The following is a 22,908-nucleotide window of genomic DNA, read 5'->3' on the forward strand; positions in this document are numbered from 1 at the left end:
TAAAATGGAAGTTATATATATATATATGTATATTTCTTATGCTTAGTGAAATACAATACTATTTGGCACATACAGTGAAATCCATAATTTATGAAAAATAGCACTAATGTTTTATAATTTTGAACAAAATTACAGTCTGAGTCTACATAGCTATAGAAAAACCAGTAGTGAAATACTCTATGGAAGTATACTTTTACATGGCCAACACTGGGGTAACTCTTATAGTAGCAACAAGAGAAATTGTTAGAAATGCAAGTCTGCCATTCTTGTCTCATTGAGGCAACACATGACTATAGTTTCCTTCTCTCTTACTGTATTATTGTTCATTTTAGTTAATATATGCTTTTTCCTATTTATACCCTTTTTTTGCTCTGGATTATTTTCTACTTATTTCTGCTTGGATTCCAGCATACTCTATTATCTGTCAAAAATTTTACATTTAATTCAACTTTGCTTTTCACAAAGTTTTTTTTTTTTAATATTTCTATAGAAAAGAATTATTATTGTGGCTAAAATCACATAACAAAATTTACCACATTAATCACTTTGGCATGTACAGTAAAGGGATATTAACTATATCCACATCTCTATATTTTTTCATCTTGTAAAACTCCCCATCAATTCAGTTAGAACTTCCCTTAAACCAGAAACCTAGATCCTGATAATTAACATTCTACTTTTTAATTATAAGAGTTTGATAATGTTTATTTATCACACGTAAGTAAAACATATAGTATGTGGTTAGCTTATTTTGCCTAATGTCCTCAATATTCATCCATTTTGCAGCATAAACTGCATTAATTCCTTTTTTAAGTTAAATATTATCCCATTTTATGTATATGGCACGATTTTTTTATCCATTCATCTGTTGATGGGCTTTTAATTTGTATCTTATCTTTTGTCTATAATGAGGAATGTTACAAAGAACTTGAGTAGACTAGTAAGTTTTGGTGTGCTTTTATCAACTCTTTTTTAGAGTGATGGAAATATTTTATTTTAAATTTTAAAGATAAAATATGTTCAATTTACCTTAAACAATTAGTTTGACAGAGATTAAAACAAAATTTGATGAAAAATTTTATTTATGGCAAAACACAGGCAAATCTTTTAAATATAGACAAAAAGAATTGATAGACCACATGATAATGATATTTATAATTTTTGAGAGATATATTTTCTGTTTTCCATAATGGATGAACCATTTTCCTTTCCCACAAACGATGCCCAAGTTTTCCTACAACGCTACATGCTTGCCAATACTCATTATTTTGTATTTCTTGATTTTGCCCATCCTAAGTCAGGTGAACTGACGTATCCCAGATATAATTTGCTTTTCAAATTGATTAGAATCTTCTATGCAAGCTTCTTTTTGTATGCTGGTTGCATTTCATCTATTCTTCTGAAAAAATTGTACTCAAATGTTTTGCTTTTCATTTGAATTTTTGCTGTCATATCTAAATATTCACATTATTAACTCCATATTATATACACAGTTTGCAAATATTTGCTTCTTTGTATAAGTTAACTTTGTTATTTCTTTGATTTTCAAAAGTTTTCACTTGAAGTAGTTCCATTTGTCTATCTTTGCTTTGGTTGTCTATGATTTTGTTGTTATAAATAAAAATAATTTGCAAATCTAATGTCAGGAGATTGGTTCTCATGTTTCTTTTTACATGATTTTAGGTCTCATTTTTGCTTTTTAATACATTTTATATTAGTTTTCACATGCAAAGCAATAGTCCAACTTCATTACTTTAAAAATACTGTCTTCCAAGGTATAAACACAGAACTTCTTTCCACTTATTTATGTCTTATTTATTTCCTGTCAGAAAAATTTCAACTATTTTCAACATAGAAGTTGTTTACTTGTTTGGTTAAATTTATATCATATTTTTATTATTTTAAATGCTGTAGCAAATAGAATTTCTCATTTTCCTTTTTGGATTGATCATTGTAAATGTATAGAAATACAACTTACTTTTCTATTAACTTTGTGTACTGAAACTATTGAATTTGATTTTTAGTTTTAGAAGTTTTCTAGGATTTTCATTAGCAAAGAGATGATTATACCTATTTCATTGTATATTTGCTGTATTATATTTATTTTTGTTACCTGATTATTCTATAATGTTGAATATTAGTAGTAAGAGAGGGCATAATTTCAGTCCACTTAACTTTAGAGGAGAACTTTTAATTTTTCAACATTGAGTGTAATGTCAGATGCTGACTTTTCATATATGTTCTTTATTCTATTGAAGTGACTCCTATTTTTTAATTTCTAAAAATTTATATTCTGGGAATAAATTTCATGTATTTCATTTATACAGATTTAAGAGCATAATGATAATTTCCACCTCACCCTTCATTCCTCCCTTGCTTTCACCCTTCCCACTCCTACTTATTTTTCTTTTAATTTTTTACAAAGCATTCTTTCAACTTATAATCACTAGTTCAACCCTCAACTAAATAAAGAAATCAGCAAGAAGTAAGTAGAATAAACAGTGCTCCTCAATAGAATAAATAAGTTTTATAAACAATAACGGAATCTCAAAATGTCAATTTTGCTCATATAAATTATAATTTTTGACTGTATATTAGTTACCACAAATCAGGGAAAACATATAATATTTGTGATTCCTTCCATTTTAGTTTGTTGTCAGTTTTATCATAAAAGGATATTGAATTTTGTCAAATGCTTTTCTACATCTATTAAGTTTTGCCCTTATTATGATAAAATATTTTATGTTCATCAGGTTTTGTATTTTTGAAGCATCCATGTAATTCAGAAGTTAATATTTATGTGGTATATAATAATATGTTGCTGATATGATTGTTTACAGTCCTTGTCTGACTCTTGAGGAACAGTTCCTTTTTTTAAAGATTTATTTTATTTGAATGGTAGAGTTACAGAGTCAGAGAGAAAGAGAGAGAGAGAGAGAGAGATCTTCTATCTGGTGGTTCACTCCCCAGATGGCTACAACGGCCGGAGCTGCACCAATGAAAAGCTAGGAGCATCTTTTGGGTCTCTCACGTGGGTGCAGGGGCCCAAGGACTTGGGCCATCTTCCACTGCTTTCCCAGGCCTAGCAGAGAGCTAGATCTGAAGTGGAGCAGCCGGGACTCAAACCGGTGTCCATATGGGATGCAGGTACTGCAGGTGGAGGCTTTACTCGCTACACCACAGCACAGGCCTCAGGACAGCTATTTTTTTCTTCATACGATTTGTTGACCTCTTTACTTAGCGTAGGGATAATCTTATGAATATAAAGTAAACTGAAAATACATCTTTGTAAAAATTAAGAGTGAGGATAGAAGAAGGAGGGAGAGGGTGGGAATGTGGGCAGGAGGGAGGGTAGAGTGGGAAGTATCACTATGCTCCTAAATCTTTATATATGAAATGCATAACATTTGTATACCTTAAATAAAATTAAAATAAAAATCCTTGCCATTTGCAACAAAGTGAATGGAACCAGAAGATAATCAAAGTAAGTAAAATTAGTTGGACACAGAAACACAAACACTATATGTTTTCCTTCATAACTGAAAGCTAAATGAATTCAATCTGAACATTGAATAGTAATTACTCTTGGTTACAAATGGTGTAGGATAATGAGAAACACTTTAGAGTTCTAGAGAAGGGATTAAGTACCTCTTGTCACACAGTGCATTGAATATAGATCACAACAGCTTATGATATTTTCTCTGAGCAAATATGAGAGGATTTCCAATGTTCCAATCATAAAGCAGTGATAAAGAGACAGATACCTGACCCTGATTTAATCAGTATGCTTTTGTGAGCGTGTGTATGTGTGTGTGTGTGTGAGCAGGGACAGATACTGCCTCATATATGTGTACACATATTGTTAACACAAATTTTTTATTGTTTTAAAAAATATAACAGAGGGTTATTTTGGAAAAGGAAATGAAAGGTAAGCCAAATATAATTAAAACTATAGAAAATCATGGCTTTTGATCATATTCCACATCCTTCATCTTAATATTCTATTCATAACTAAATTCTATTTGAAATACATATCAATCATCTTAAGAATTGCTGGTCTGTTTTAGTAAAATATGATACTTAAACACAATAATTTAGACAATGCTACTCAGTTACTAGACACAGCAAAGTAATTCTTATTTTTTAAAAGATTTATTTATTTGAGAGGCAGAGTTACAGACAGAGGGAAAGACAGAGAGAAAGGTCTTCCATCTACTGTTTGATTTTCCAAATGGCTACACTGTGCAGAGCTGAGCCCATCCGAAGCTTCTTCCATGTCTCACACGTGGTTGGAGGGGCCCAGGGACTTGGGCCATCCTCCATTGCTTTCCAATGCACATTAGCAGGAATCTGAATGAGAAACTGAACACCCAGGACTTGACCTGGTGCCTATATGGGATGCTGGTGCTACAAACCAAGGTTTTAATCTGCTGCACCACTGGGCCAGCCTCTCAACACCCTACTTTCATCAATGGAGAGATCAGCTAAAGAGAAAATCAACAAAGAAGCAACAGAGTTATTTGACATTATGGACCAAATGGATCTGATATATACAGAATTTTTCACCCCAAAGAATACACATTCTTCTCATCAGTGCATAGAACTTTCTCTAGGACAGATCACATGCTAGATAATAAAGCAAGTCTCAACAAATTCAAGAAAATTGAAAATATACCATATATCTTTTCTGACCACAATAGAATGAAGCTGAAAATTAACAACTCAAGAATCTCAAGAATATATGCAATCACTTGGAGACTCAACAACATGTTGACATTGCAGGCAGAGGCTCAGCCCACTATGCCACAATGATAGCCCCACTAAATAGTCTTTTAAAAGAAAAAGTTACTATGATTTCATTGTGTTATTTTCAAAGGAAAATCAAGATTATGTGGGTTTCAATTAACATATTTTAACTAGACACATTTCTTTTAAAATTAAACACTTAAAATATGAAAATATGAAAGGCGAATGGGAAAATAATTATACATAAATAGGCTACCTTTTTAAAGAACTATAATAAAATATTTGTGAATGTAAATTTTAGAGAGCAGATAATAATCTTTGATGAGTTTAAATTGGCCCATGGGGTATTTAGTTGATACCACTCTTAAAATCATAAATAGATAGTAATCTCAGAATAAATGTGATATAAACAGAGTTACAAATACAGTTAATAATTTCTGTATTTTTTAGAGGAAGAGAATGAAGGGTTGAGGACAGGTTTCTATATGTTTGGGGATTTTTTTACAGTCGATGAAAGGAAGGAGCACCAAGCATAAAATTGTAGAGTGATATAGAGATGCAAAAATCGAGTGAGTTTTTGTCATGGAAACACAGAATGTACAGAAAATCATTATTTATTTTCTGTACATATTATTCAAAACATAATTATTAACTTTAAAACTACTTAAAATTTAATTGCTTATTAGAAGATAATGTTCTTATACTTTTCTAGGGGCTAAAATTGAATATTAATGTAATGGATTCTTTGTGAGAAAATTCTTAATAAATTTACCTTTTATAATCAGTAGGAAGATCTGGTAAACTTTTCTGTCATTGTCTCCTGCCTTTTATGCATCTGTTATCTCTTAATTTAAAATAGGAAATGTTATACATGTGTTTTCAAAGTAAAATAAAATTAACTAATAAAAGTGAAAATTTCATTATTTGGTTGATAAAATATATGTAATCAATAGTATTTAGATAAGCATAATTGTGACCTACCATCCTAAAATGTATCAGTTATCTCTTAAAAAAATTTTAAAAAAAATGAAAAATCACATGTTGATAAGTTGACTTGATTTTCTACTATATGGGCTGCTCCTTCTTATTCAAAAATTGGATCATAACTTTGCCAATAATTCTGAACAGTGTTATTCCCTTTTCTTTGTGCCAAACATAACACTTACTGAACACCTTTTCCCGTGTTTGCTGATTTTGTAATATTTTTAAAAGAGTGTTTTGCTAAACATACGTAACACCGATTGACCAGTCACTTTCCTGAACAGATGGTCAGGAGCAGATGGTGCAGATGATTGTTCACAGATATTTTCCAGAACAGAACCAAGGAAAAAAATCCAGGTGAGTGAATTTGTTGGCAATATATCCAAATTTAATCAATTAAACATCAAAAAATGTTATTGAATTTAAATACATTTATATTACCCTAAGAAATATATCTATTTATAGTCCTCATCAGGGCAACCAGTGTTCTTACAACTTTCATTCCTAGACATCTGACTTCTCTTTGATAAGTAATTCAATTTTGAAAATTAACTAATTATTGGATAACAGAAAAAAGACCCACAAAAGTTTTAGAGTATACAGTAAAACTTTCAATTACCTCTTTGTTTTCCCTTTACTTATAGAGAAATATTGTGTAATTATATAAAACACTCAACATACATACACATAAATTCATGTATATGTATCACAAATAACAAGTATTTCATATTTTGTTATAGCCATTCCAGTATATTTTATTCATTTCTTAACCTTTTATTCTGTTTTCACATATCTGATTTGTACATACAGTTATGTGCTCTATTATGTGGGGATATTGCAATGGAGAACGCAATAGCATGGAAAGCTTTCCTAGATGTCCTAAAATAGATTTAATTATATCAACTGACACTCCCTTTGAAACTTTATTTTAATAACACATAATATTGGTACATACTTATAAAGTATCATGAAATTCTACATTAATTTTTTTTTCTATTAGTGCCTCAATCTTTTCCCTTTGATTTAGCAATTTTAGCAGGTATGTTTGTGTCTATGTGTATGTTTATGTGGGATGTTTGTTCATGCAGTGAATGTAACTTTATCAAACTTCTTTTAAAGTTAGACAGTTGGCTTATTTAATTTTCTTGTTTTGCTCTGAGCTTATCATTTTATATTTTATGAGGGTTCATACAATCTAATTAAGCAATATATAAATCATAAGATAATATAACTGACATATTCATGTATTACTACTTTGATGAAACTGATGTTCAATTAGCCTTTTTAATTTTTAAAAACCAACACATTATTAAAGTGTTATAAATTTCTCTTTTTTCAGAGGCAAATAATAGCCTGTTTTGTGTGCATTTTTATAAATTATGTAGAAAATTCTTTATTTCATATATGAATCATAAATGTTGCTTTTATATGTTAAATGCTATAACTACCAAATTAATTTGTCCAATCCAATTTATATTTCCTGTGTAATATCACAGAAAGTCTATAATCATAGTCTTTATACTTAATATTAATAATTTCAACTTAATTTACTTCCTTTTTTAATAAACAAGAGAAAAATCATTTCAGTGATTATTTGAAAAACATTTGCAGGATTCCAATGTGGTTTCACATATTTTACAACCTCTTGGTAGTTTTGATATGGCTCCTCATCTCAACAACAATTATCAGAATTCTAATTCCTTTATGTCCCAGTGCTGCATTTAATCAAGACTCCCGGGTAAAAAGACTCTATAATACAGTTTCCAGCTTGAAGAATGCAAGCATTACACACCTTTTTATGCCATATTACTTTTCTATTTTTTAAATTTATATCAAGTGAACAAATTTCATGTATTTCAAATATACAAATTTAGAAGCCTAATGATACCCCCATTCTACACTCCCTCCTGCCACTGCTCCCACCCTCTGTCCTTCTTTCTTTCTTATTTTCTTTTAATTTTTACAATGACATCCTTTCTGTTTATTTTATATTCACAAGCCTATCACTCCACTAAGTAAAGAATTCAACAAGTAGTAAGTAGAATTCCACTGTTCCGCAAGAGCATAGACTAAGGCTCTAAACAGAATAAAATCTCAAAATGTCAACCTCGTTCATATAAATTGCACTTTTTTCTCTCTTCATGTTATAGTGTTACTAAATTGGAGCTAAATTTTTATGTTATTATATACAGACTACCCTAGAAACGTGATTCATCAAAACATGAATTAATTATATTTCCTGATAAATTTTCTGCATTATAATTATTTTGTAGACATTTTACAATGTAAATTTTACAAAGTAGTGATTTTGGCTTTCATTTTTTTCTCACACCTTATTTGTGTTTAACATTAAATTTTATAATGCATATAGTATTTTCAGAAATTAAATTCTGCTTTCTATTTTATGATTGTTATTTTATACAGTATGATTAGAATCTGATTTTTACTCTTACTATAGAAGTTAACTGATCCTTACTCTGTGGTCTAGTTTAAGACCATTTTAGTTGATATTTCCTTCAGATAAAATAATGCATTTGAAAAATTGCTACATATCTTCCTAGAAAGAATACTATATATAAAATCTATATTATTTCTAATGTACCACTTATTTTTATATATAAAATATTGAAAGGTTGTAATTCTCTAGGATGTCAACAGAAAATATTTCTATTTTTCACCAATGTCCTTTCATATTTTTCAATTTGTTTTTCATAGTTTCTTAGATAACAAGCAAAATCTTCGAATATTTTCTCAAACAAAGCAATACGACCCATACTGTGATTAAATTTTTCACTTTATTTTAATAATGAAAATTTCAAACTGTATATATAAAAACAACTTACTCCCTCCCTGTTTAACAGTGCTTCGAGTTATGTAGTTTTCCATAAAAATAATAAGGCTTCTTTTGTTTCTCTTTATGAGTTTATCCTTGCTCACGCTGCAACTGAGTTTTGACAGACTCAAAAAGAAGAGGGAAGATCAGGAGATGCATACTTCACACACCTTGTCTTCATTTGTCATTGGTAGTTTACGGATTTAAGGTTATCTTCTAATTGATTCTCTCATGGTGCTCTCTTATAATTTCCTTGGAGATTTCTTCCTGCAGACACCTGATTGAAGTAGCTTCTTTGATAATTTCAAAGTTATCTTTCTTCTAATTGTATATTCTGCCCTTCAGTTTCAGCATTTCTCTAGTTTGTCCAGACTGGCATCAAACCTGGGATCAAACTGGTTTGACCAAGATATAGTTTGTCCAGACTGGCACCAAACTTTTGTTCAGGCACTTTAAAATTATTCTAAAACAAATGATGTACTGAACATCATAAATTTGTTTCAAAGGAAATATTTTACTGCTGTATTGAAAATGCAGAACTAAGTAGAATATCATAAAGCAAATACTTCATTCCATATTTATATCTAGAAATGTCTAGAGTCATTTTTCCTGTTCCTGAAGAAGCTCCTGGCTCCTGGCTTTGGATTGGCACAGCTCTGGCCATTGCGGCCAATTTGGTAGTGAACCAGCAGATGGAAGATTTCTCTCTCTCGCTCTCTCTCTCTGACTCTGCTTCTTTCTCTGTGTAACACTGTCTTTCAAATAAATAAATAAATCTTTAAAAATATTAAATTTTTGGCTACATTGGGTCACAAAACCATTTCATATTCATAATTAATAACTCTTCCTTCTCACAAGGCAATATCACATGGTGATTTTAGTCCATGGTTTCTACGACAGCTTTTGTACATTCACATTGCAATTCAATGATTAATAAACCTGTGATGCTGGGAAGGTCTTAACATATCTATGAACCTGTCTTATTTATAAAATTAATAGAATAATATCACCTTCATCATGAAATGTTGCTTTATTATTTGTAATTTTCATAGTACAGAGCTTGCTTAGATCAAGTGTTATATATAACTTTAAGTTTTAACTTGAAATATCCAAAAATCTTAATTCAAGTTAACTTCAATGTTAATTAAAATCCTTAGCTGAGGAGTCTATTTTTTTTTTTTTTTTGACAGGTAGAGTTAGACAGTGAGAGAGAGAAAGACAGAGAGAGAAAGGTCTTCCTTCCATTGGTTCACCGCCCCCTCCAAATGACCGCTACGACCAGCGTGTTGCAGCCGGCACACTGCGCAGAAGCCAGGAGACAGGTGCTTCCTCCTGGTCTCCCACGCAGGTGCAGGGCCCAAGGACTTGGGCCATCCTCCACTGCCTTCCCGGGCCACAGCAGAGAGCTGGACTAGAAGAGGAGCAACTGGGACAGAATCTGGCGCCCCGACTGGTATTAGAGCCCAGGGTGTGGCCGCCGCAGGCGGAGGATTAGCCAAGTGAGCTGCAGTGCCGGCCTAACTGAGGAGTCTTGAGAGCTTCAATTCTAAGTTCAAGTACTCCATTTATGTCTCTTATATTTCATGACTATGGTTCTTTTCATGTTCTAGATCGTGGCTTAAGAGATACAGAACAGAAATGTCTTGCCAGCTTTGATTTGGCATTAGCAGTCTCTGGGATTGCAATGTATCTATTTTGCTCTCTGTATGACTACACTACTGAAATTCTCTGTTTTTTTTTTTTTTTTTTCGATGACTATTTAAGAAATTGAGGTACGTTGATGATTTGAGCGTTTACTGGTTAAAGATTTTTGAAGGAAATTTAATCATTACGTAAAGTTAAGGTGCATTTACTCTATAACCTTTGTATTTAATTTCTAATGAAGTTCTCAGAATTACGTTCAAGAAGCAGTGTGGTAATGCCTATTGCATCTCTCTCAATAACAAAGAAAAAGTAGCAACTACCTAACTATCCCTCAGCTGATTAATATACTGGTTCTTTCACATATGTCATTTAAACTATCAATATAGCTGAAAAAATGCCCTCAATAATTTTTATCACCTTATTTATTTCTATATAATTTAATTTGAATGTATCCATTCCTTCAGGATTTAATGTCTTTCCCTCACCGGGCTTTCTTTTCCAGAATGTCATTCTTAAGGGTGCATGTAATTGCAGATCCCCAGGCTTGAAGGCCACTGTAATTAATAATATTCCTCTCACGTGCTAATTATTTTAGATGTTTTTGGAGTAGCATGGCCAGTAAGCAGTCAAATAATTTCCTGAACACACTACTGAAAGCCTTTCGTATCTTCACAATGCTTTTAACATTGTTAATGAGGTCAGATCCTACATGTTTTTAGTCCCAAATTCCATTCTGCATTTTTGTATAGCATACTGCCTATATTATTATTGTTATTATGCTCTTCTGAATAGATCAGTAGCTTTCACATCAGAATTTTAAAATAACTTTAGATAAAGTGAGAATCTGCATAGCCTTTCCAACAGATCACTGATTGTCTCACAATACACAGACACACACACATAGACACATCATACACATACCAGAAAATTTAATAGTAACAGGGAGTTGGAACAGAATCAGAGAGCCAGGACTCTAACTGAACCCTATCTGGTGTGTATCTACTTTGCATTGCAGGTGGCTGCCCTACCCATTATGGCATAGCATCATGGATAAAACATGTGATAAATATGTATAAAAAAGAACAAAATTCTAGCATTTGCAGCAAAATGGATGCAACTGGATGACAGTTAAACTTAAATTTTGATCATACTTGGGGAGAGGGACTGAAACTTTAAACATGAGAGGTCACTGATTAGAAACTAGACCTCTACATATATTTATCATCCTTTAAATTCTCCATTCTCAGGAAGGAGATAGGTTCAGAAATAAAAGAAATACTACAATAATAAGGGATGTGAAAAGAATTGGCCAACGAGGCAAGAAATAATTTTTTTCTCAAAGTATAGACCAAAATAATTACCTTGAATTCAAAATGATAGAATACATGAAAGAACAAATAAATCCTCAGTTGTAACCATACACACGCACACACACACACATATGTATATATGGACATTATATGTTCTCTTGATATGTACTCCTCTCACACAAAAATATGTGTTTGGTGCAAGGCTTGCTTGAGATGCTAAGATCCCATAATGGAGTACCTATCTTTGAATCCAAGCTCCATTTCAGATTCCATTCTGCTACTATATACTCCGAGAGTGTCAGACAAATTGATCAAGTACCTAGGGTCACCCCATGAATACAGGGAACCTGTATTGAGTTCTAGGCTCTTGACTTCAGCTTGGTCTGGTCTAGGTTGCTGTGGGCATTGGGAGAATGAGTCAAAATGGATGGATGTTCTCTGTCTCTCTCTGTTTCTATTTTTTTAGAGATGCAGGAAAAAGGGAGAGAGATAATCTCATTTCCCTTTCTTAAAATATTGAGCTGAATTATGTCCTATAGTTTTGAAGAATACAGATTTTGTAAATAATGAAAATTGATACTTAGATGAAATTATTTTCTAGGCAAAATATGGAATATTCAATAGTTTTTATTTATTGTTTATGGAATTTCAGGAGTTATTGAGAGAAGGACTATTCATACAAAAAGAAACAAGAAAATAATGACTTGGGAAATATTTATCCTATTCAGATGACAAAGACCCTAACATTGAGCCATTCACTATCATAAAGGTGTGTTCTAGAAAAAAATTAAGGAGGTGGTTGGGAAGTTGTTTCCTCACATCGTGAAAGGATCAAAGGGTCATAGTACTCAGTTGTTCTGAACTATTCTGAAAAGACTAGGCATATGACTTGTGATTCTCTTTAACCATGATAGCAGAAGTCACGAATGGTTGTGAAATTACAGAATTTCTTTTTGTTTTTTAAGATTTTATCTATTTAATAGATAGAGTTACAGAGAGAGGAAAAGACAGAGAGAAAGGTCTTCTAATGGCTGGTTCTCTCCCCAAATGCCCTCAATGGCCACAGCTATGTGTACCAAAGCCAGGAGTCTATTCCAGGTCTCCCACACAGGAGAATTGGGCCCAAGCACTTGGGCCATCTTTCACTGCTTTCCCAGGCCATAAGCATGAAGCTGAATTGGAAGAGGAGCAGCCAGGACTCGAACTCATATGGGATACTGGTGCCACAGGCAGAGGCTTAACCTAACGCACCACAGCACTGTCCCCCATAATTTCTTGAGAAGACTATTATAATATGAAGAAGACTAAAGGAGTGAATCTCTGACATACACAGAAAATCTACTGTGTTCTTAATCATTTTATACTAGCAGAACCACTCTCAACTAAAGTCAACAGAAATAGAGAAACCAGATGTTAAAATAGGATGTTAGTATCCAAGGCAAGAAATAAACTGATAAAGCATAAAACTACTCAACTGCAAACATATGACACCTTTATGCAAAAGGAGGTTTGACACCAAGGGTAAAGCTAAGAGCCCAGGAGTGAAGTCAATTTCGCAATTATTTGTTATAGGTAATTTTTTGTTCTTCAAGTGATTTCACGTATTGAACTGGAATGCCTATAATTCTGATTCCATGTCCACACCATTGTTGCAGTATGGAAACAACTAACTTGTATTCCTGTCTGAGGTCCACAGTTGTAGAGAAATCTTGGCCAAAGATAGATTATTCCCATACTATCACCTATATCCTATTTACAAGATGAGGTTTTTTTTAAGATTTATTTTTTTATCTGAAAGCCAGTTTACACAGAGAGAGGAGAGGGGGAGAGAGAGAGGAGAGGGGGAGAGAGAGAGGAGAGGGGCAGAGAGAGAGAGAGAGAGAGAGAGATCTTCTATAAAATGGTTCACTCCCCAGATGGCCGCAATGGCCGGAGCTGTGATGATCTGAAGCCAGGGGCCAGGAGCTTCTTCCTAGTCTCCCACGTGGGTTCAGGGACCCAAGGAGTTGGGTCATCTTCTGCTGCTTTCCTGGGCCATAGCAGAGAGCTGGACATGAAGTGGAGCAGCTGGTCTCAAACCGGCGCCCATATGGGATGCCAGCGCTTCCAGCTAGGGCATTAACACACTGGGCCACAGCGCTGGCCCCAGAAGATGAGTTTTATGATTTTTGAAAGATGACATATTTGATTTTAAGTTTTTAATTACTAGGCTAAGATGATTGGGACATTGGGATGGAGTTAAAATATTTTTATGTGAAAGAGATAAATGCCTTTAGAGACCAAAGGGGGAACTATTTTTTATTATTTATTTATTTATTTTTATTTGACAGGTAGAGTTATAGACAGTGAGAGAGAGAGACAGAGAGAAAGGTCTTCCTTCCATTGGTTCACTCCCAAAACGGCTGCTACAGCCGGCGCTGCACTGATCCAAAGCCAGGAGCCAGGTATTTCTTCCTGGTCTCCCATGCAGGTGCAGAAGACCAAACGCTTGGGCCATCCTCCACTGCCTTCCTGGGCCACAGCAGAGAGCTGGACTGGAAGAGGAGCAACCGGGACTAGAATCCAGTGCCCATATGGGATGCCGGCACCGCAGGCGGAAGATTAATCAAGTGAGCCACGGTGCTGGCTCCAAAGGAGGAACTATGATAGAAAGAATAATAACTCTCCAAATAAATGTCCATATTGATAGAACCAGTGAATATGCTATGTTCATAGGAAGCTATGTTTCATGATATGTACACAAAAACAGATGATTTCATGCTGAATTAAGATGACTTTATCATTTTCATGTAAAATATGGAATTTATTCTCAATTATTCTGGTGTGGTCAATACAATTACATGGGTAATTTACAGGTAAAGACAAAAACTGAAGAGTCAATATCAACTGATGTAATGTGAAGATAACTTGATCAGTCACTGCTGGCTTTCAAGATGGAATTGTGCCATTAACCAAAGAAAGCAGATAACCTGTAGAAGCTGGAAAAGGCAAAATAAATAAATAAATATATAGATTCTTCCCCAGAATCTCCTGAAAGGAACATCATCCTGTTGACACAACACTTTTGCTCTAATGAGGCATATTTAGGACCTGAGATTCCCAGCACTATAAAGCAATTTGCCTGTATGTTTTTAAGTTATTTTTGTGGTAATAAGTTACACCTACAATGAGAAGACTTTTATGTAATCAAGAGCTGATTTAATTGTCTGTATATTTGATAGCTGATAATTTTCAGTCTCTTCCCACCCATTTCCCCTTTGCTTCACATCTGGATAAACTCGTAAATAAGCCCAGTGCTTCCTTTGACACTGATAGGCATTTAAAACCACACAAGGAAATCTAACCCAAGTCCCAGTTGCGGCTCCTTTCCTTTCTCTTTCAAGCTGTCTTTGGACCATGTGGAAAACCTGCCGTTTGCTCTCAAGAAAGTTTACTATGTGAATGATGAAACTTTTCCTACTCTCTTGATGCAGAGGGTCATCATTCTGACATTTAAATCAAATTATGAGATATGACCACAGTTTTACTTTCTGCAAAGTGATCACAAAACAGTTGATGCTATGAGGATATGGTTTCCACCCAAAATATCGGTGTCTCTTGTCTTTCTTTGCCTAGGTTATTTTGATGTCTGCTTGCAAATTCTCACTTTTATTTGCTGCCTGCTCTCTGAACTACCTGTTAAACTATAGTTAAACTATATTACATTCTGCTCTACATTTAATCAACTTAAGTCAGAAGTTTCTCTAACTGGCTTTTAGTAAAAGGATTATCGGCTACTTGTTGCACTGGCCATGACATGGGATTCGTGGGCTTGGACCTAGTATCTCAAACAATCCTGTGTCTTCATTCTGGCATAAGCCATGCTGATAAATGAGTCAGGTGCATAACTGTTATCCTCTGATGATTGGTTCTGTGTCACACTCATATTTTAATCCCAATCATCTAGACCACTCATGGAAAATACTAATACATGGGCAACATCTGGGCCATTCAGACATGCTACAAGCAAAGAAATGGCATTTAATATATAACATGTTAAGGCAACACTATGAAAAACAGGGTATATAGATAGTCTCTGCTACTGCTCATGCTGCTGGCATCTGTATTTCTGTTACTAAAAAACAATCCTTACCCATAAAGTTATAGGGAAAACCACACATGACCTCACTGTGGCACACACAATTGAGTGGTTATTTCAAATATTGCCATGTTGAAAACCTCAAATATTAGTAATGCTGATTTTGAATGTACAGGAGAATGAAATCCATCAATATGATCAGATATGAGAACATTCCTCACCCTAATGTAGTTCCAATAACGACATAAAAAAAGAATAAAAAGAGACAGATGGAGGGAAGGTGTCCTTGTAATGAGATTAATTACAAGATGAGATCTTGCTTTCTCTTTCTCTGGTGGCCAACAAGAATAGCCCTCTGCAGTCCTGGAAGTAAAGATTGTAATTTTTTACGACAACACAGAAAACTAATACATTTATCATTTTATTTATTTATTTTTAACAATTTATTTATTTATATATTTGAAAGAAATACAAAGATGAAGGGAGAAACAGAGAGATATTCCATCCTCTTGCTCACTGCTTCACTCCCCAAATGGTCACACTGGCAGGCTCTGGGTCCTACTGAAGACAAGAACCCAGAATTCCATCTGGGTTTCCCATGTAGATAGCAGTGACTAAGGATCTTGGACCATCTTCCACTGCTTTCCTAGGCACATTAGCAGGGAGCAGGATCAGAAGCATTTCAAACCTGAAACAGTGCTAATACGTATGCTAACATTACAGGTAATATCTTAACCCACCACACCATAATACCAGCCCTCACATACCTTGTATATAGTTAGTGAAATGGCTTAATAATTCAGTAAACATCTAAGATGTTCATAAGAATTATATATGTATCATCATTATTTATATGATGAAGTTTGGGGAAGAGTTGTTACTTTTTCCTCCCTTCATTAAGAACCTCCTAATAAAGGACAGGACGCAAGAGTCAGTATAACTAGCCCTACATCAGGCAGACACTGTGGATGGAGAGGCTCTGACTAAAAATAAGTAATGTCTATTCTCTTACATAGAATATTTTGGCCTTTGCCAATGATCTGGGCATCTGTTATTCAATGGAAGTAATAATGATTCCTTATTTACAGGGCCATCCTTTGAAGTAAATGATTTTGTGCCTTTAGCTCCCAAATATAAATCAAGGTCATGTGTGTCTTTATACAAACTAAAGGAAGGATGAAAGGGAATTTTTCTATCCTCTTCATTGTAGTTAGGTCATCGTTGATCATGCACAAAGCACTAATTTTATTACTCTAAATACTCAATTCTAAGTAATTGAACAAAGTTATAAACAATATTTGTCTTTCAATTTAAATTTATATTACTGTGTTTCTTCTATTATATGCTACTATCTGAATATCAAAGTAGTGAATGAAACAAAAATTGTTGCAATGGTCATAGAATTGCTTATTAGGAAATGATTAGTTCGAATGAAGAGGAGTTGCATTAACATAATGAATACATAATTAAGTTATAGAACAACAAATCAAGTATTTAAAATTTTAGAGATACAAAAATATTCTCTGTGTTATTTATATACAGGAAACTCATATGTGTACATTAGGGAAAATTTATTACAAATATCATTCTTGTGGTGACCACTGTAACACAATGAGCTAAATCACCTCGTGTGATTATCAAATTCTATTTCAGAGTGTATATTTGAATTCCAGCTGTTTGGATTCTGATTGCGCTTTGTGCTTGCATGCCTGGGAAGGCAGTGAATTATGTCCAGAGAGTGTGGGTCTCTATCAGCCATGTGGACCAGGATGGAGTTCCTGGATCATAGCTTCAGCCTGATAGCTGCTGCCAGCATTAGGGGGTTTGGGGAATAATCTGCAAATGAAAGGATGTCTGTCTGTCTCTGTCTCTGTCACTCCATGTTTTGAATAAAAAGAAATCTTAAAAAGAATAGCATTCTTACCTGTGGACAGAAAGAGAAGGTTGAGATTATGGACAGATACAAAATGATCGAGTTTAACATGTCTAATTATTTATTTAAAATACTAATCAAATTGAAATAAATACATTAAGACATAGCTTACTTGTCATTACATAGAGGCTTTCTATAGCATTCATTGTGTTTTGCATAAATAACTGATAATAATTGATAACTAAAGATTTAGGAAAATGGATATATGAACAGATAGATGATAGAATGTTAGAGAGTTAAATTCAGAGACTGTCAAGAGACACAAAAGAAGAAAGATCCACATATAATACTATGAAATATTCTTTTAGATCTAATATCAAATGTGATTTTACAGAAGAAATATTAACATTTGTTGAGGAAGCTTTTTTGGTTAAACTACTTCACAGTTAAGAAGATATATTTTTTTAAGTTTATACGCAAGGAAAACTACAGGCCATTCTGCCTTTGTTAGTTTTGAAATGATACTCACATTTCATGTATCCATATTTATCTTCCTTTCTCTTTTAATACTTGACTAGTTTAATTTCCCAAGGCCATGTAATAAGTAATGTAAATATCATATATTTAACACAAACAGAAGCATATTTATGTGTTATACATGAATATAGACAGATAGCTAGTAAATGACATTCAGTGATATGTTTACAAATGCATAATTGCTCCAATTTTTCTAAAGACATTATATTAATTGATTGCCATGGCTTATTCTCTGTATTTCAATGAAACTTGAAGTTCCTGAGTATGTGAGAAGTATAAATATAGACCATTATAAGGATATTTTATTCATTTTCATTACCCCTGTTCTAGAAACAATTATAGATTTTACATTAAGTTCAAGCTATTAAGAAAGTAGAAATAGCACAGATTTTATTATTTTACTTTCTCATTAGCTACAGCTCCATATCAATATCATGCTGGTAAATATCATCATCTATTTTATTAGTTTTATTTAAATTAATACAAACAATAATGCTCTATTAGCATGTAAAATAGGATACTAATTTAATAATCATTTGATTCAAATGGTTGTAAATTTACCTGATTTATCCTATAGCATTTATTTCTAAAGTTGAAACATGGCTTTTCTCTGTATTCATTATGAATTATTCAATATCACCAATGTTGTAGATATATGTTACTCACCTACAATTTACTGAAAAATAGGAATTGAGACCTAACATTTTTGCATACTTTCCTAAATATTTGCTGTGTAAAAATTAGTATTTCTGGTGCTGGCGCTATTGTGTAGTGGGCTAAGCCTCACATATGGGCACAGGTACCTGTTTCAGCTGCTCCTCTTCTGATCCAGCTCTCTTCTTTGGGCTGGAAAAGCAGTAGAAGATAGCCCAGGTGCTTGGGCCCCTGAACCCACATGGGAGACCTTGACGAAGCTCCTGACTCCCGGCTTTAGAATGGCCGAGCTCTGGCCATTGAGGTCATTTGGGAAGTAAACCAGCCATTGGAAGACCTTTCTCTCTGTCTGTCTCTCTCTCTCTCTGTAACTCTATCTCCCGAATAAATAAATAAAAACTTTTAAAAAATCAGTATTCTTGATATATCAGAGTGAATTACAGTCCAAGTTTGTTCAATTTTAGCTTCCTGGTAATTCTCATCTTGGGAGGCAGCATGTGATGGCTAATCTAGGGTTCCTGCCATCCACGTGGGAGAGGAGACCTACATTGGGTTCCTGGCTTCTGGCTTCAGCCTGACCTTGCTCTGGTCATTGCAGACATTTGTAGAATGAACAGTAGATAAAATATTTCCCTCTCTCTGCATTTTGGATAAAAATAAACAAACGAAATTTTAAAATAAAAGGAGCTCAGAATAAATATAAGATTTGTGGTTGACAATTTTGGGGTTTTTTTCTTTTCGTTTCACACTTTGAATAACATTGCCCTGCCTTTGGGTCTCTATTTTTCTCATGAGACATCATTTATTTTTGTTATGATCTTATTTTATAACTGCTTTCAGCTACTTACATTCATTTTAGGTATTTGTCTCAGTTGCATCTCTTCCCATATACCCTTCTTAAAACTTGCAGAGCTGTTTGGACATGTAGAGTAATGTTTTCCATCAAATCAAGAGAAATTTTTAGTCTGCCTATCTTTGCACAGAGTTTTATGTAATTATCTCCTTTCACCCTTTTGTCATCTCTCATTTCTCATAAAGTAGAATTAATAATGTTCTCCAAATCTCCAAAGTTCTTTTCATATTTATTGTATGCATTGCTATGGTTTTCTGGCTGCATAATCTCCATTGATAGGCTTTAAATTCACTAATCCTTCTGCCAGCCAAAATCTACTGGGATGTTTTAGAGAATTACTCACTTTACTTACTTTACATTTCAACCACAACTATTATCTACGTGAAGTGGCATTATATCATATCTTCCCTTAGACTTAAAATGCATTGCTTCTATTGTTTCTTTGGACATATTTGAAAGAAGTAGTTTGGAATCTTTATACTAATTCCAGACTCATAGCTAGTATCTCTTGCCTTTTCTCTTGTTCTTGTGTGTGGACTGCATACTCTTATTTTGTTTATTCTCTTTCTTTCGGTTTGTTTTTAATGTACCAATTCTTGATTTTAGAAAACCAGAATTTTTTTTAAGATTCATTTATTTATTTGAAAGGTAGAGTTACAGACATAGAGAGGGATAAACAGGAAGAGGTTTCGCAACCCAAATGACTCAAAGGCTGGAACTGGGCGGTTCTGAAGCCAGGAACCAGGAACTTCCTCTGGGTCTCCATGTAGGCGCAGGGGTCCCAGCACCCAGCCCATCTTCCACTGCTTTCCCAGGCCCTCAGCAGAGCTGGATCAGAAGAGGATCAGCTGGGACACGAACAGGTGTCCACATGGGAGCTACAGGCAGAGGCCCAACCTACCATGTCACAGCACTAGCCACCAGAATAGGACAATAACAATAACATGCCACTTGTGGATAATGACAACACACACAGTTTCCTCACTCTCCATAACAATTGGTATTATTTGCTTATTTTTCATTGTTTATTTGTTTATTTCAGTGAAATGACTAGATTTGTTCAGGAAAATGTATTTTTTTTCTTGCAGTGCACGCCTAGGTTTTCTTTTTTTGAGTCCTATCTACCAGTATCTCACTTTCTGATGATCATTAACCATATACTGATCAAATTTATACTAAAATTTCTTAGTCACTTAAATGTATCCTCGACCTTTGGATATGTGTGTCATTTGAAGACTGCTATTACAGCTCAGGGAAATTAATTTTTTTTTGTTTGACATTCATCCTAGGACTAGCAGCTGATATGATTCTAAACCCATTCTTCATGAGAAAGTACAGCCCTGGGCATACATGCTGTTTTGTAGACTCCCAAGGGTGAATGAATATGAGTTCATTATTAAACCTCATTATCCTAAGAGTTGCTACTGAGTCAGGGCAGCTCATTTTCACTCAATGTTAGGTAAGAGGTTCAGTTTTAGGCCCTTGTGCTTGTAAGATTCCTGTCGCATGTTGATTCCCATGTGTGCAGCTTTAAGGATGCCTTCACTTCTGCTGACTGTCCAGTTTCAATTCCTTATGAGTGGATGCAGCCTAAGTTGCATGTGCACAGCCTTACTAATCCCTCATAATTGATTGTGATCCCAGAAAGTCTGTGCTTGATTATCTCTCTCCCTTTTTGTCTTTATTAGACTTTCGGTTGATTGATCAGGGAACCACCAGCTTCTCCTTAATTGCTCTCCCCAAGATCTCTTTTTTTTTTTTTTTTTTTTTTTTTTTTTTTTAACAAGCCTTTACGCGTTTACTTCTCTATGCTTTGTTTCAAATAGAGTCAGGTTTCCTGGGCAAAGCTGCAAAATTTAGTCTTTTTGGACTCCCTTTCCCTAGAGGAAAGTGAGTGGTTTGTTGCCAGATAAGAAGGACAGAGACAGACAATTACCAGAGAAACACAGTCACTCTATTTCTATGAACTGTGGCTGGAGATAGAGGTGGGAGTGGGGGTGTCTGGTGATCCTTGATCTTTTTAGCTTCTCTGTCCTTTCATGGAATAGCTGTCGGAGAAGCAATCTGAGAGCCACAAACAATTGCAGCTCTTGGAATCTCAGTCTGATACGCTCTAGAGATAAATTTTCTGTTTAAAAAAAAAAGTGGGAACAGGATAGGGGTTAGGATATTCCAGCTACATGGCTCTACTTGTCTGCAATAGGTAGCTTCTGCTATCTGATGCTGAGAAGATGAGAGCGTCAAAAATCTGTCCTTATCTGGCTAAAATAAGTACCAAACTGGAAGCTAAAGAGAGAGAAAGACACTGTCTTATCAATTATACACACCTACACTAACAGCTTTCCTAACAAAAACCTGTCAAAGAATAAAGAAAGAGGACATGAGGTCAGTGCTGTAGCACAATGGATTAAGCTGCTGCCTGCAATGCAGAAATCCCATGCTGTATCCCCTATTGCAGCACTGGCTCAAGCCCCAGCTGCTCCACTTCTTATCCATCTTCTCTCCATGTGCACATGGAAGACTCTGATAGCATTCTGAGCTCCTTGCTTCAGCCTGGCCCAACCCTGGCCATTGTGGCCATCTTCAGAGTGAACAAGCTGATGGAAAGTCTCTCTCTCTCTCCTCTCTCTCTCTCTCTCTACCCACCCTCTTTCTGTTGCTCTGTCTTTCAAGTAAAAATAAATCCTTAAACAGAGTAAAGCAATAAGCCCTGCCTCAAATGCTACAAATGCTCTTGCTGTCTCACTGAATGTTTTTTATACTAAATGAATGGCTTTCTATTTGCTGCATTCTCTTATTACACATACTAGAGACTCTTAAATGATATTTTTGTAATTTTCACAGTGAAATTGTTGTTTTACTAAGGACTGGATCTGCTAAGCTCTTGGTTCTGCCTTTTCAAAAGTCTCATACAAGGTATAGGATTTTAATTATTATAATATAAATAAGTATCCTATAATGCATACTTATAGTTAGTTTCCACTAGGCATTTTGTTAACTTATGTATCATGTTATCCCACTAGGCATCTCCACATATGCATTCTAAACGTGCTCATCTCACTAGCAATATAAAAATGTTTGACTTTCATTGCAGTTATTATAACATTATAACCAATATTAATGTATATACACCCTTTTTGTATATGTCTGTCTCACACAGGGGTTATACAGGGATTATATTAATTCATTTAGCACCTATTGAGAGAATACAGTGTTTGAGAATTTACTATATCAAGAGAATCAAGAATATATAAGGCAGCCGATTTATTAAATTGTATAAATTAAAAATCTGAATCCTCTAGATTTATATTCTATGTGCTAAAATTCAACAAATATACATCAACTTTATTGTTTCATTTTTACTAATATAATAACATAGTATTTGGTAGAAATATTTGT

This window comes from Oryctolagus cuniculus, chromosome 9, assembly GCF_051225735.1.
Source record: "Oryctolagus cuniculus isolate XC-2025 breed Fujian yellow rabbit chromosome 9, ASM5122573v1, whole genome shotgun sequence".
In the NCBI taxonomy this organism is placed as follows: domain Eukaryota; kingdom Metazoa; phylum Chordata; class Mammalia; order Lagomorpha; family Leporidae; genus Oryctolagus; species Oryctolagus cuniculus.